Source organism: Schistocerca piceifrons, chromosome X (genome assembly GCF_021461385.2).
Source record: "Schistocerca piceifrons isolate TAMUIC-IGC-003096 chromosome X, iqSchPice1.1, whole genome shotgun sequence".
Lineage (NCBI taxonomy): Eukaryota > Metazoa > Arthropoda > Insecta > Orthoptera > Acrididae > Schistocerca > Schistocerca piceifrons.
Window position 1 is genome coordinate 800,778,635 of NC_060149.1, and position 16,838 is coordinate 800,795,472.

The 16,838-nt window shown below is 45.5% G+C and overlaps 1 non-coding gene across 1 annotated transcript; it reads left to right on the forward strand.

Moving 5' to 3' along the window:
- Nucleotides 1-9,927: 9,927 nt before the first annotated feature.
- Nucleotides 9,928-10,002, forward strand: Trnas-cga. The gene has a single exon. It is a non-coding gene; the product is annotated as a tRNA-Ser (tRNA).
- Nucleotides 10,003-16,838: the final 6,836 nt, after the last annotated feature.

Here is a 16,838-nt window from a genome sequence, read left to right on the forward strand (position 1 = left end):
TTAACCAATGGCTGTTTATGCTGATGTAATAAGCTAGAATTATGTTTTTTGGTTTCTTTCTCAAACTGAAAGTTTGTCTCAGTCCTAACCTCTCTTAAAATTTTGTTTCTTTCTATCCTCACTACCCTAAAAAGGGTCTTTTCTGAACCCTATAACCACTGGTATTTTATCACTCATGACAGTGCCTCCCCCCCTTTAACTTTCCTGCTATTTTCCCAGCCAGTTTACCCTTCCCCTTCCTGTTGAGGTGAAGGCCATGCCTAGTATAATCCCACCTATTGAGAGAATCAACAGGAACCACACCAATGTGTGATTCTGCACCCAACATAAGCAACCATTCGAACTCCAAATTAACTCTCTTGACAGAAGAGTTCAAATGAGATCGGTCATGGCGCCCAAGAACAGTTACAAACTCAACACCAGTATGATTCGAAGCTGATGTAATCTTTGCCATGTCACACTCTATACTGTACCCAGGATCTCTGTCAATACTATTACCTGCCCCACCCACTATAACCACGGTGTCTTTCTTAGTGAAATCTTTGCAAAGTGATCCTAAATCCTCTGTGACCTGCTCCAGACCAGCACTAGGTTTAAAAAAATTGGTGACCTGGTATTCTGATCCTAATTCATCCTGCAAAAGTTGGCCAACACCTCTTCCATGGGAACTACCTAACAACAACACTTTCTTTCTCATTACTGATGTCCCGACTTTCTTACTTTTCAATTTGCTGCTGAAAGTTTGTTGTGCCCTGTCTACACCTGCAACTGCTTGAGGCTCACCAGTTTGTAACTGAAGCAACAGGTCAAATCTATTTTCCACATTCACCACGAAGCTGTCAGACAAAGTTCTAGGCCTGTTCCTCCTGTTGCCTGTTGTCACTTCCCACCTCTCTTTACCCTTCTCCCTCCTTAACCTGTCGAGATCTCCCCTGGCCTTCACTAACTCAGCCTGAAGGGCGACAATTTTCCCCTCCTGTTCCAGTATCTTCCTATCTCTACTACAAATCCTACAAAACCACTGTTGAGTCTCATTTACTTCCCCTACTCCCATGCCACTACAGTCACCCACATGGAAAAAACTACAGCACACATCGCACCACAGCCCCGACCTAACAATTCTACGGCAAGTCAAGCACTTTTCACTCATGATAAACGTGATGGTTTATTGAGAATAAGTCAGTTACAGATAAACACGAAAATATGGTTCCACAAACTTGGTCTGTACGCAAATGTGTGTAAACAAAACAACAGTGCAAAGTTTCTGAAACAACAACTTAAACTTTACGCTACTTTCCGGAAGTACTAGTTAAATAATGAAGAGGTAAGCTACAGTTAAATTGCTGGACATCAAGGGTTAGTTACAACCGTTGTGGTACAGCCTGCATCAAGAGAGGATACTGTTGCATAGGCCGGTAGTGGGACTGAGACCTGGTTCAATGTAGCCCAGAATCACAACTTAACATTAGTTCATTAAAAATATTAAAATTTCAGAGAGTAACAATTCATATACCCACTACGCTTTCACACATGTGGAAATTAATTCCTTCTACCCACATACATAAGTTAAGTATTATTTTGTTATCACAATCCCAGCTCGAAGATAAAAAAAATGGTTCAAATGGCTCTGAGCACTATGGGACTCAACATCTGAGGTCATCAGTCCCCTAGAACTTAGAACTACTTAAACCTACCTAACCTAAGGACATCACACACATCCATGCCCGAGGCAGGATTCGAACCTGCGACCGTAGCGGTCGCGCGGTTCCAAACTGTAGCGCCCAGAACCGCATGGCCACACCGGCCGGCCTCGAAGATAAAACTTAACTGTCATGCTAATGAACCACTTAAAATAAAACTTTATAAAATAACCAGCATGAGCACACCAACATAACTTTCAATATCTCGAGAAGGCAACGTATAACACTAATACATACATCAAAAAACGTTTTGCATCACCCCAGTTCTCAGAACTCCTGAAGACAGATGTTGACTGTGCATACTGTATCACAGACACAGTCTCTTTGACTGTTCAGAAACGTCACTGAACCCCCCTCCCCCCCCCCCCCCCCAAAAGATGTTAACAACCATGCATGAGCAGCGCCTATTAGACGCCGATCAGTTCCAGTCATTCCACCAGGATGGAGGTACACGGCTCATGTTGTCTGTAGTTCAACCATCCATAGACGGTCAGTACCGCGGTTCGATTGCGTCCGCATTCTTACTTTGTGCCAGGAAGGGCTCTCAATAAGGAAAGTATCCAGGCGCCTCGGAGTGAACCAAAGCAATGTTGTTTCGGACATGGAGGAAATACAGCCAGACAGGAACTGTCGATGACATGCGTCGCTCGGGCCACCCAAGGGCTACTACTGCAGTGGTTGACCACTACCTACGGAGGAACCCTAACAGCAACGCCACCATGTTGAATGATGATTTCGTGCTGCCACAGGACGCCGTGTTACGACTAAAACTGTGCGCAATAGGCTGCATGATGCGCAACTTGACTCCCGTCGTCCATGGCGAGATCCATCTTTGCAACCACGACACGATGCAGCGCCGCACAGATGGGCACAACAACAAGCCGAAATGGACCACTCAGGATTGGCATCACGCTCTCTTCACCGATAAACGTCGCATATGCCTTCAAACAGACCATCGTCGGAGACGTGTTTGGAGGCAACCCGGTCTGTCTGAACGCCTTAGACACACTGTCCAGTGAGTTCAGCAAGGTGGAGATTCCCTGCTGTTTTGAGGTGGCATTATGTGGGGCCGACGTACGCCGCTAGTGGTCATGGAAGGCGCCGTAATGGCTGTACGATGCATGAATGCCATCCTCCGACCGATAGTGCAACCATCTCGGCAGCATATTTGTGAGGCATTCGTCTTCATGGACGACAATTCGCACCCCCATCGTGCACATCTTGTGAATGACTTCCTTCTAGATAACATCACTCGACTAGATTGACCAGTATGTTCTCCAGATATGAACGCGATCGAACATGCCTGGGATAGATTGAAAAGGGCTGTTTATGGACGACGTGACCACGAACCACTCTGAAGAATCTACGCCGGATCGCCGTTGAGGAGTGGGACAATCGGGACCAATAGTGGCTAGATGAACTTTTGAATAGAATGCCACGACGAAAACAGGCATGCATCAATGCAAGAAGATGTACTACTGGGTATTAGAGGTACAGGTGTGTACAGCAATCTGAACCACCACCTATGAAGGTCGAACTGTATGGTGGTACAAAATGAAATGTGTGGTTTTCATAAGCAATAAAAAGGGCGGAAATGATGTTAATGTTGATCTCTATTCCAATTTTCTGTACAGGTTCCGGAACTCGGCACCGAGCTGGTGCAATTTTTTTTATGCGTGTAATTAACTAGCTGAGTACCTAGCATTGCCCAGATACGTATTTATTCCAGTCCTACTAGTCCAGCTCCATGTTCCTCCTCTCTCCATCCGTCTCCTCTGCCCCCCTCTATCTATCTCCTTCTCCACATCCACCTCATCCAGCCCCAAACCGCTGTCCATCTCTTCCTGCCCTTCTCTCTGTCTATCTCCATCTGCTACTCTCCCCTTTCGCTGTCCATCTGCTCCTCCCCATCATCTGTGTCCATCTTCTCCTCCCTCTTGGTCCATCTCTTTCTTCCCCCTGTCTCCTCCACGTTCTCCTGAACCCCTCTATCACTTCCTCTCCCTCTCTCTCCTCCTCAGCCTCTCTATTTCTTCCTCCCCCTAGTTCTGTTCATCTCCTCCACTTCCTTCTCTCTGTCCATCTCCTCCTCCCTCCTTCTCTGTCCCCCCCTCCACATCCCTTTCCCTGTGTATTCCCCCTTCCCTCGCTGTCCATCTCCTTCTCCCCACATCTGTGCACATCTCCTTCACCTCTCTGTCTGCCCATGTCTTCCTTCCTATGTTATCTCTCCACGTTATCACCCTCATTCCAATTGGAGGTTGCTAGTTGTTACCCTCACAGTATATTTTTGCAAATATTAAGTAATATGTATACCAAGTTTTGATGAAATTGATCCAGAGGTTTAGGAGGAGTTTTCAATTATCGTCTTTGGTCGCATACCCACAAGTTCACACATATTTAACATACTTCGCACATATTTGTACACATATGAATACCCCACGGCACGGAAAGACGAGGTAATTCCAATCCATTAGAAATTAGTTTATGGAAAATTCTTATGGTCAGCCATTGGTAGCACAAAGCAGTTGAAGTGACTTTCAAATAATCTAGCAAGGCACCGAGGTACAATGTATTTTACTTTCATTGGTAACGGAAAGAACGTTCTAAACCGATCTTCTCAGGCAAGGAAAGGGGCAAGCCCAAAGTTTGCTTCAAATGTTAGGTCAGCTGGGTTGCGGCTGTAGACATGATCGGTTGAATTTCGTACTCTGTGTTGTTTTCGTTTTTTCTACTTTTTTTTTTTACAGCGGTAGTGTTAAGTTTGAAGTGTGATAGTAGTGTGGTCTTCTTAGGATCTTTAAAATGTGTTGATCATCAAATCATGAAGGTGAGATACAATCTGTTAATTAATCAGCTAAAACGAGAAAAAATTATGGCAGAATGAGTAATGTTCGTAGGGCAATGTCTCATGAGTTAGGCTGTGGCGGCAAATGCTCGTTGTTTGCGCATTTCAAACAAATCAGTCCACGAAAGAGGACAGTTTAGCAGCGTATTAGGTGACTGGAATGACAAATCTTCCTCTTTAACCGGCTTAATTTCGGTGATATTAATTGCTCAGAGAAGGTCTAGGTATGACGATTCCAATGCTAGAAATCACGCTTCACGATGCATTGTAGGAATCAAAAGAATTGATACCATGGATGAAATTTCTGGAATTATCGTTTTGTTGTGTCAAAATTCATCAAATGTCCAACAGTGATGCAATATTTTATACTTACACCGAAATTTTGGGGAATAAAGGAGCGACTGATATTATTATTTTTTCAATTATTATGTGAGCAAAATCCTTGATCCAAAAGCAACAATTCTTGCAGTATTCTTTGATTCGTGTTCAGGACAGAATGAGAGACCATCAGTACCTCAATCGTATCGATAAGAGATCAGACAGTGTCACAATAGTATTTCCAGTAAGAGAAGAGTCCAAAATGGAATGTGATAAAAACTTTGGTTTGATGAAATAGAAAGTTTTGCAGAGGTACCGCAAGAGTGAATCCAATGTCTTACAAAGTAATTCCCATTCAACAAGAAAGTGTACGAGATTAATCGACTAACTTAAAAGTATGTTACAGACCACAGTTTTCTTTCAAGACACGACCGCTTAGAGAAGGAAGATACGCTGTTCAAATATAGGCTTACTTACAATGGAGCCTAAACACTAGTACATTTGAAACATCGTATTGGTGTACAAGTAGCCATCGAGCCTGAGTATCAACTGCAGAGACCTGACAAATTCTTACGAACCAAAACGCAAGACCAACATATATAATCTAACAATGCTATATAACACAAAGAAGAAACTAAAGCTTACCAAAAAGTGATGGACTTAAGGTTTCTTTTTCGTAGTAAAGATATACGTGTTTTGCATGTGCTATCCACTTTATCATACTGTTTTAATTGCCATTTTTTTCTAACATGCATCCTCTGTATTTACGTACATCCATTTTGATCATATCTGTCGACTAATAATAGCAAAATACTTACTTAAAGTATTTGCTTATAAGAGTTATATAAACACTTACTGTCCATCCTTGTGATCCATAATTTCATGTAAATTTAATACAGCAGGTTAACCCTCTCAGTAACAAGGAGCGGGGAGTACTTTATGCCAACCTTTTGAAAATATTGTAATCTAGTCATTTACTTTATACTTTAAAACTCTGAAAAAAGTGCTGTTTTTAATGACTTCTTCTACCAGATTACATATATGTTTTAAATTTCTGAGTTCAGCTTAACCCAAAAATTTAAGTATCAGTATTAGATCTCAGTTTCCCCAATGACTGTCATATTCAATATTTCCAGATTCAGGGCCCTACTTATACGTTAATATCTCTTTAACATGTACGTTGAGAGTAAAAGTCAACAACAATGAATTCAGTTTTTCTTGTCATAATATCTGTAGCATATGTTATTGAAGGCGCACTGGTATTGATAAGAGTGTGGGAAAAGAGATTTTCAGTTTCTTGACCCTACGTACACATCAGTATCTCTTTAAAAGTATGTTGTTAATATAATTCAACAGCAGTTAACGAATTCTTTTAATTTTTTATGGGAACATAAGGTTCCCCCTCCCCCCTTGCTCATGCGCGTTATGGAAAATGCCTTGAAATTGTTAGTGTTAACTATTGGTCATATACTAGTCTTTTTAAATGGGTTCTGCACCACTCACGCACAACATCCACATTGGTAACAAGCACCCATCAACAACAGATGTCAGAGCGTAAGTGGCTGTGTCTGAAGTGACTGTAAGCAATCTGGAGTGACACCACCTTCGGGTTCTGATCCAACCTACTTGTACAAGCAAACACCGTGTGTCTACCCATGAACCCAGGACCATTCTCCAGGCAGTTCCAAGGCCGAAAACTGTAAAGACTCCAGAAACACAATCTACAATTAAAAAGCTATTGGTAGGGAACAGTCAGAAGATACCACTTACATTTCTGATGTCGTTGCGTGGAATGCAGGCTGCGCAAAAGAATTAAAGTGTCATTAAAAAAACGTCACTTATGTCCATTGCAACACAGAAGTGTTTAAGTTGGCTCAAAGTGGCCTACAACTTCCCTCCGAAACGATGCAAAAGCTTGGCACTCTGTGTCGTCACCCTTTAGATCGGTAACACTTCAAACAGCACAGTGGCGTCTCATGTGAAAAAAAAGGCCAGAGCTCAGAAGCTTATTTGAGGTGTAAGGTGGGATATCGTGGTCACATTGGCAAAAAATTTAATCGACGTTCTGGTCGAAGCCACCGTTGACGAGTCACACCATGGAAATGTCGTGACACTTCCCCTTAACTACATCACACCCTTGCTCTTGACAACTCTTCGATGGGAGTGAGAACCGCGACGCTCAGCGTTGAAATGACGCGGTTTTCTTATGGGTGAACAAGGAGTATATCACCTACAACACGCTGGGAATCGACACGAAAAGGCTCAGGATGTGATATAAAGGACGTAAATGAAACCACTCCTTTGCTTTGGGTGTCCATGAAGACACATTTAGTAGCCGAAAATGTAAGTTTGATGTGCAATTTTCTGCATAATGATGTTCTTGAGAACCTATGACACTGCTGATACCCCCAGACGATTAAGACCTTCTCCAAGGACATCGTGAGCCTGCAGCCCCACTGAATATGTTCTGACCCCTTTGGAGCGTAACGCAGCTGTAATTTTTGCTGTGGTTTAGAGGGTGGAGCAACTAGGGGCTGTTCGAAACCATTCAACAAAATCTGAATGTGATCCGAAGCAGCAAAGAGTGTTTATGTTTCTTAGCCCTCCTGTTTCTCGGCCTCTGGTGGTGTGAACATGAAGTGGTGCGACATTCACATGCACGTGAATAAAACGGTAAAGGGCCCCTCTCAGAACCCAGGTACAGCAACACCCTCCGTGACAAACGCGCACCTTTACTGAGAACTTCAAAAATGTACCTGTACGGCAACCATCCTCGACCAATTTCTATGTACTTGCAACTAGGCAAACCCTTTGACACTCTATATCAGAAGGACACTACATTGGCGCTCTAGTGAGGCACATGAAATCTTTGGGGTGCTGAAGGGGTTGCCCGCAGGAACCTAGGAATCGTACAGGGACTGCCTCTTTACATGTACCTTTTTAAGTTGCTCAATAAAGGTATGCAGATGGCACCGAGGGTGTTGCTGTACCTCGGTGGTGTGGGGAGAGGAGGTCTTAGGGGATCCTTTTCCGCTTAATTCGTGCATACCCCTTCCTCAGGCCCCGTGATTACACCACTGGAACTCCCGAAACACGACGATTGACAAAGCACAAAAATCATTTGCTACTTCAGATCGCGTTCAGATTACAGCGGATGGTTTTGAGCAGTCCCTCGTGGTTCCATCCTATATACCAGAGCAAAATCTATGGTCGCTCTACACTCGATCACGTTTAATGACACTGCATCCTCACGATGTCCTTAGAGAAGGATTGAAACTTTCGGGGGTGTCAGCATTGTCAACATTTGTTCAGAACGTCGCTGTGTCACACATTGCACATCAAACTGACGTTTCAGACCGCGAAACGAGTATAAAAGAATGCCAAAGGGATGGAGAGGTTTCATTTACACCCCTTATGCCACCTCCCGAGGCTCTTTTGTGTCGATTCTGTGCAGTAGGGTGTCTGAGATGCTCTCTTCAGCCACCCATAAGAAAACTATGTGACTTCAACGCTGGGCGTCGCGGTTGTGACCTCCATCACACAAGTTTGAAGAGAGGAGATGAGATGTGTTTCAGGGAGAATGTGACGACATTCTCGTGGTGTGACACGACCACGATGGCGTTGACCAGAACTGTGGCGAAATTTCTTGCTAATGTGACGTCAACCCACCTTACAACTCACACGTACATCTGAGCTCTGGCCTTTTTCGCATGTGTCGAAACTTTCTTATTTGTTGCTTTGCCGAGCCCGATGGTGTCTCCGCAGCGCGCCACATTTTTGCGCGATTCCAAAGAAAGGATGTAGGCATCTTCGAGCCTAATTTCAAACCACTGCGTCGCAATGGGAGACAACTACGGGGTCCAGAAAAGTGGCTATTAAATATTTTTACTCAGTATGACTAGCCACAACACATTCCCTCCTGCATACTCACTAGCCATTTCAACAGGCAGTTTACGTCACCTAGAGGCAACCTTACCGTTCGGAGGCTCACACCAGAGCTCATTTGCGCCCCATTAGATCTTTCCCCACTGCTTCACCAGACAGGAGGCGTTACAGTGTGGAACCGAAGATCTCAACGGTACGGGTCAACGACAAATTGTCGCGAAACTCTATGACTCCCTACCTAATCGAATCATGCATACATTGAGGACAGAGGGCGTGCAACGTTAAAACTGGTAAGTGCGTGATTGTTTGCGAATCCAACACTATTTTGTAGTCACTGAAATAACATCAGATGCTCTTTCAACCCGTAAAGTTTCATTTTGTTTCCTCCACTCCTGGGTGCTACACTCTTCTTCAGGCAACCCATTTCAAGAAAATAATAATCCCAAAAAAATTTTTATTGCTTGTGAAAACTGTTTAAGGTTCACTGAACGTTAACACATTTAGCGCGGAGCCGATTTTATTGGGCATTCGTTGGGGCGGCAGTCCCACCATCCAGCGACCACTTTCCGCGTGTCGGCTGAGCTCATAAACTGGCTTTGTTTGCCACCTAGCACAATGGCGTTACCGAGGGAAACACTGCCTCAGCAACTAACGCCAAGCTAAGTAGGTAAACAAAATTTAGGTACACCACTTAACGGTTGTTGAGTTGGCGTATGAATGGGCGTGGTGTGGTAAAATGACAACTTCCAAGAGACGACCAGTTACGCAAAATTTAGGAAAGTCTAAGATCTTTAGGAACTTCCAGAATGAGATTTTCACTCTGCAGCGGAGTGTGCGCTGATATGAAACTTCCTGGCAGATTAAAATTGTGTGCCCGACCGAGACTCGAACTCGGGACCTTTGCCTTTCGCGTGCAAGTGCTCTACCAACCGACCTACCGAAGCACGACTCACGCGCGGCACTCACAGCTGTACTTCTGCCAGTACCTCGTCTCCTACCTTCCAAACTTTACAGAAGCTCTCCTGCGAACCTGCAGAACTAGCACTCCTGAAAGAAAGGATATTGCGGAGACATGGCTTAGCCACAGCCTGGGGGATGTTTCCAGAATGAGAAATTTGGAAGGTAGGAGACGAGGTACTGGCAGAAGTAAAGCTGTGAGTGCCGGACGTGAGTCGTGCTTCGGTAGCTCAGTTGGTAGAGCACTTGCCCGCGAAAGGCAGAGGTCCCGAGTTCGAGTCTCGGTCGGGCGCACAGTTTTAATCTGCCAGGAAGTTTCATTTTTAGGAACTGTTTGTCATAGATGGAATCTTGGAACACGTCAGTGAACAAACCAATACTAATGCTACACAAACAACAATGGTTTCCAAACGTTTGAATCAGTGGGTGCCAACAAACAAGTTTTAAATAAAACGGTTGTTTTGACTAATTTTGTGGATGGTTTTGGTGAAACTTACTGCCGTAGGTTGCCTGCAAAAGATCCACTGCTTATTCTAACATTCCCGCGAAAGTAATGAGCAGAGATCGTTTTGAAATTCTGTTTAGAATGTTACATTTCACAGATAAAACAAAATTCGGTGCTTCAGATCATCGACGAACTACGCGTCGACGGGTCTTTAATATCGTCCCAAGAACAAATTCACGCAATACTTGATACAAAAAGATACATGACCATGGCACCAAAACATTTAAACTGTGCTGCGATAATGGAGATGGCTACAGTTTTCAAATTTACACTGGCACTGTACTCGATAAAGATAATATCACATATTTGGTTGGTATCCTTGGACTAAATCGCAAAGGAATTCCCAAAGAAATTGTTATGACCAAATTGAAACGCGGAAAACTGATTGCAAGAAAGAATAATCAAGGAATTATAGTAATTAAATTGAAAGCCAAAAGAGACGTTTTGGTTCTTTCCACCAAACATTAAAGCGGAATGCAAAATGTGGCTGCCAAAGTAAGGGTTAATCGAAAACCATAAATTGTTACTGAATATAATAAGGAAATAACTGCTATTGACCCTTCTCATAAGACGAATGCAAACAGCAGTGTGTTGAGGAAGACAGTAAAATGGTACCGAAAGTTAGTATTCAACCTTTTTTTGAACCCCTAGTGTTATGAATGCGTTATACACTGACCAGCCAAAACATTATGACCACCTGCTTAATAGCTTGTTTGTCCGTCTTTGCAACGAGATACATTACTGATTCTGCGTATCAGGGATCCGACAGCTCGTTGGTCGGTTTGTGGAGGTATGTGGCATTAGATGTCTATGCACACGTCTTGTAATTCACGTAAATAACGGGCCACTAATTTGCGTACTCGGTGATGGGGCCCCATGGCGACCATGATGGGTTCCAAAGGATTTACATCAGGCGAATTTGGTAGCCGAGAGATCAACGTGAGTTCACTATAATGTTCCTCAGACCACTGTAGCACAGTTCTGGCTCCGAGTCACGGACAATTATGTTGCTGAAACATGACATCGTCTTTGTGGAAGACACCAAGCATGAAGGGTTGCCGATGGCTCGCAGCTGTCGATTACTACCACAGGTCCCACGCAGACCCAGGAGAATGTCTCCCATAGATACAATACTGCTCCCATCAGCCTGCGTCCGTGGTGTGCTGCACGTTTCAAGCCGTTATTGACCTCCATGACGGCGTTTGTGGAGACGACTACCGACCTAGCGTAGAGCCGACACGTTTCCATTGATCAAAGGTCGAGTCGCAATGGTCTCGTGCTCACAGCAATCGTAATTGATGATATCGTTGTCGTGGTCTGCTGCGGAGCACCATGTTCAACAACTTACGATGAAGGGTGTACTCCGAAACATTTGTGCATGCACCAGCTTTGTGCTCTTTCGATAGAGATCACAGATCACCATCTATCCTACTTTACAGAGCAGACAGGCCTGCGAAACCCACGTTCTGTGAAGAGTCGTGGACGTCCAACCATTTTGCGCCTAGTGGTAGTTTCGCAGTTCTTCTACATCTTTCCGTAGACACTGACGACAGTAGCACGTGAACATTCGACTATCTTCGCCGTTTTCGACATACTCGATCACAGGCTCTGCGTAATAATAATCTGCCATTGTGAAAGTAGCTTCTCTCAATTGATTTACCCATTTGCAGTCAATATCTGCAAAAGGGTGAACCCCCGTCCGTGTCTGCTCCGCTTACATACTTCTATTACGGCGTCACATCCCTGCAAAATCACCAGGCGGCATCAAAGGTTGCGGTGGGCAGTGGTCATAATGTTTGGGCTTGTCAGTGTATCTATTCCAAGATGTGATAGAAAGGAAATTGTCAATCACAATATTTCGTAAACAGTTGTCACATGCACTTACACGGCATTCACATGAAGAAACTCCAGTCAATTCCGATACAACAAGAAGCAAACAGAAGTTTTAAGTAAGAGAAAGGCGCATGAAGTATATAGAAATTGTTCAGAATGTTACCAGACTATCACAGAATCATTCGGGCAAACTTCAGCTACAAAATTAACCAAATAGTTGGTTACCTTTTGTAGTATGTGCTAATCTAAACCACATTTTGTACTGAATCTTTCAATAAACTTCATAAAATTACAAAATTTGCTTTTTAACTTTGATACTGCCGTTACCGTGCACTAAAGTCGTCCAAACTGAAAGTGCCATTCAGTCTCCACGGACTTCATTCAAATGAAAAGTACATTGTTAGGCCCTGAAACTGCCACAAAGAAGAGAACGTTCGTCAGTCTCGCGAAACTGACAGCACGCTTACCCTGTTAAGGCATTCCTATAGATCTTTCTCGACCAATCCGCCGTTCCTAAAATGTTTATGTGAGGTACAATCGTGAGAGGCGTAGAAGAAAGAGTGGTGTCCCGTCTTGCATTAAACAGATTCGTTGGCTCTTTGTAGAACTAACAGTCTCAAAAGGTACAGCGAATTCCCACTTTGGCTACCAATATATTTCGGACAACAAAACTACTGACAAAATCACTAGAAATGAAAGTCTGATACTTATAAATACACTACTGGCCATTTACATTGTGTTGTGGCGTAGCAAGACAGCCACGCCATGGAAGTAGCCGAAAGGCACGCGTTTAACAGGCAAGAGAGAGGTCTGTAACAGGATTCGTAATGAATGCTATAAAGAAAAGTACGTAGCTTCTGGACTACTTAACTTTAATCCATCCTTTTTGGTACATCTGGAGATTGTGGCGATACAAGTGAGACTCTTTAAATACATGCAATGTTACTAATGGCGCCTTGCTAGGTCGTAGCCATTGACTTAGCTGAAGGTTATTCTAACTATCTGCTCGGCAAAGGAGCGAGGCTTCGTCAGTGTAGTCGCTAGCAAGTCGTCCGTACAACTGGGGCGAGTGCTAGCCCGTATCTCGAGACCTGCCTTGTGGTGGCGCTCGGTCTGCGACCACACAGTCGCGACACGCGGGTCCGACGTGTCCTAATGGACCGCTGCCGATTTAAAACTACCACCTAGCAAGTGTGGTGTCTGGCGGTGACACCACATTCCTCCCCCGCAAATCGGCGAACGGTCGTGTTATAAGGCTTCCGCCCGCCGTGGAGAGGATCCCATGTTGACGTATGCGATGAGGTGGGGAGCCTAACAACAGGCGAGGCTGTGCCACCCGCACCCGGCCATTCGGTCCGAGGGGATCTAGGAAACGCCTGAAAACCTAGTCCAGGGTGCACGTCAACATGCGGTGTATGCGCCCGTAAAGAGACAGGAGGGGCCGAAGGGTCGACCTCCATTGCGTCGGGGTATCCGACACGCGATGACGTCATGTGGTCCGGAGCGGGCAAGAGGTCCATGGCGGAGGACATCTGATCACGGGAAGCGATCGGCGGCGCGTGACCCAGGGAGGCGCTTGGCGGCTGCAGCGAAGCGTCCACTGCGGGCGGCGCCGGCGGGAGAACAGGCGGCGGCGGCGGCGCGTCGCCATGGGGCAAAATGGAAGGCCGCGTCGGTAACACCTGGGGATGAGGCGAGCCAGTAGATGGGTCCCCAGGGCGCTGACCGGACGGCACCGTCGCTGAAAGCAGACGGGGAGCGGCAGAACCCGTGCGACGACAGAGGCGCAGCTGATTGAGATGCCGACGCACCTCACCAGAGGCCCCCAAAACCAAATACATCGCGCGGCCGAGGCAGCGAAGAATGCGCCCTGCGAGCCAACGCCGTGAACCTCGATAGTTGCGATAGAATACAACGTCGCCTTGAGCAAAATCAGAAGGCTGCCGCGGCACAGGAACCTGATGCGGCGGGTGCAGCAAAGACATCAAGGGTCGATGAGGACGACCGTGGAGCAACTCAGCCGGCGAGCGACCATCTCGGGGCTGAGAGCGATACGATGACAAAAAGAGCAACAACGCGTCCTCCCGAGAATGCGACTCTTTCAACTTCAACATCTGTGACTTGAAAGTCCGGACCAATCGTTCAGCGGCACCGTTTGACTGAGGCGAAAACGGCGCGGATGTCAGATGTTGAATACCATTGGCCTGGCAGAAAGACTGAAATTCTGCAGACATGAATTGTGGGCCATTGTCGGAAACAATAGTCTGCGGAAGACCTTCAATGCAAAAGATAGCAGACAACGCTTGGATGGTGGCAGATGACGTCGTGGAAGACATCCGGACAACAAAAGGAAAATTACTGAAGGCATCTACCACAACCAACCATCTAGCATTCCAGAATGGACCAGCAAAATCGATGTGCAAGCGTTGCCAAGGGGAAGTGGCTTTGGGCCATGCAAAGAATTTCCGCGGCGGTGCGGATTGTTGTTCGGCACACGCCATGCAAGAAGAACACATATTCGTAATCGCAGTATCGATTCCGAACCAAGTACAGTGCTGACGAGCAAGTTGTTTCGTTCGCACTATACCCCAATGTCCCTGGTGAAGAAGCCGTAAAACAGAGGACTGTAACGAACGTGGGATCACGACTCTGGACTGATCATTATCAGAACGCAACAACAAAACACCACGTCAAACAAAAAGTCTCTCCTTGTGAGCAAAAAATCGGCGAATCAACGGATCCTCGATCCGAGACTTTGACAAAGGCCATTGCGTAGCAACAAAACGCAAAACGGTAGCAAGGACCGGGTCAGCAGCTGTGGCTGTAGCTACACGACGAAAATCAATCGGAAACGATTCGACCACTTCATCGGTTTCCGAATCAATGAACATGCAAGCAAGTTCGGAAGAATCGAATGCTCTATCCTCAGCAACAGGCAAACTGGACAACGCATCGGCGTTTCCGTGCTTAGCAGTGGACCGATACAAGATATCGTAGCGGTACTGCGAGAGGAAAATAGACCAGCGAATGAATTTCTGCGCTGTACGTGGAGGTACAGGCTTGTTCGGATGAAAAAGCGACGTCAAAGGTTTGTGGTCTGTGATGATGGTAAAGTGACGACCATACAAGAAATCATGGAACTTAGTAACACCAAACACGAGAGCCAAAGCTTCTTTCTCTATCTGTGAATAATTTCTTTGCGCAGACGAGAGCAATTTGGACGCAAAGGCAATAGGGCGATCATGCGACCCATCTCTGTGCGCAAGCACAGCACCGATCCCAAAATCCGATGCATCTACCATCAACAAAAGGGGTTTCTGGGGATCGAATGGCGTAAGGCAAGTATTTGAAAGCAACGCCGATTTCAACTGGCGAAAGGCGCGTTCGCATTCCGTCGTCCAGACGAACGGAACACCTTTACGGCGTAAGCGATGAAGCGGACCTGAAATGGAAGAGGCATTGCGCAGAAAGCGATGATAATAGTTAATTTTACCCAACACACTCTGTAGCTGCTGCAAATTCTGCGGCGAAGGCAATTCTTGTATGGCACGGAGGTGTTCTGGACTGGGATGGATGCCTTGGGCATTGCTTACATGTCCCAGATATGGCAAGTCACGAGCAAAAAACACACATTTGTCCTTCCACAAGCGAAGACCATTTTGTCGCAATACCTGAAATAATGTTCTTAGATTTGCTAAATGTTCGTCGGCTGTCCGTCCGGAGATCACAATATCGTCCAGATAGTTCGCAGCAGTAGGGACCGACGCACAAACAGTTTGTAAATATTGCTGAAACAATGCAGAGGCGGAGGCACACCCGAATGGCAGTCTTTTGAATCGGTACAAACCAAGATGCGTGTTAACCACCAAGACGCGCTGGGATTCTTCGCCCACCGGTATTTGCAGGTACGCATCTGCTAGGTCCAACTTCGAAAAGTATTGACCCGGGCACAGTTTATCAAAAAGATCTTCCGGGCGCGGTAATGGAAATGTTGCAATCACTAGTTGTGGATTCACAGTGGCCTTGAAGTCCACACAAAGTCTCAATTTTCCGGAAGGTTTCGGCAAAATTACTAAGGGTGAGGCCCAGAGAGAAGCTTGCACACGTTCAATTACACCTTGTGATTCTAAATCGTGTAATGTTCTTGCGACCTCATCACGCAATGCGTGGGGAACATTGCGCGCTCTGAAAAATTTCGGTTGCGCGTTGACTTTCAGTTCCAAATGTGCTTCATAGTTCTGAGCGCAACCTAAGCCCGGTGCAAAAATGTCTGCAAATTCTTCACACAGACGAGAAACACTGTCTGAAGGCACAGTGATTCACGGATAGGACCTGATTTACAATAGACATGTTAAACAACTGAAATAAATCGAAACCAAACAAGTTCACTGCAGTAGAAGAACGAAGAACGTAAAATGACACAAGTGTTGTTTGTCCCTTGTATGTTGCAAGAAGAGTGCACTGTCCTAACACAGGGATATGCTGGCCTGAATAACTAGTGACTTAACATTTGCTGCACGCAACGGAGGTTTGCCCAGTTGTTTGTACGTGTCGTGATTGATCAATGAAACAGCAGCTCCGGTATCGAGCTGGAAAGGTATGACCTTGCCATTAAAGTCCAAATCTACAAAAAGTTTATTGTCCTGCCGACGACAAGAGCGACTTTCGCGTGCAATTTGAATGGACACTGGTACAGAAGCACTTGCGACTTGACGGGATTTCCGGCGACGTCGACGCACACTGTGTGTGGGACGAACACTGTCACTGTTCGAGAAAGTGGCACTGGACGAAG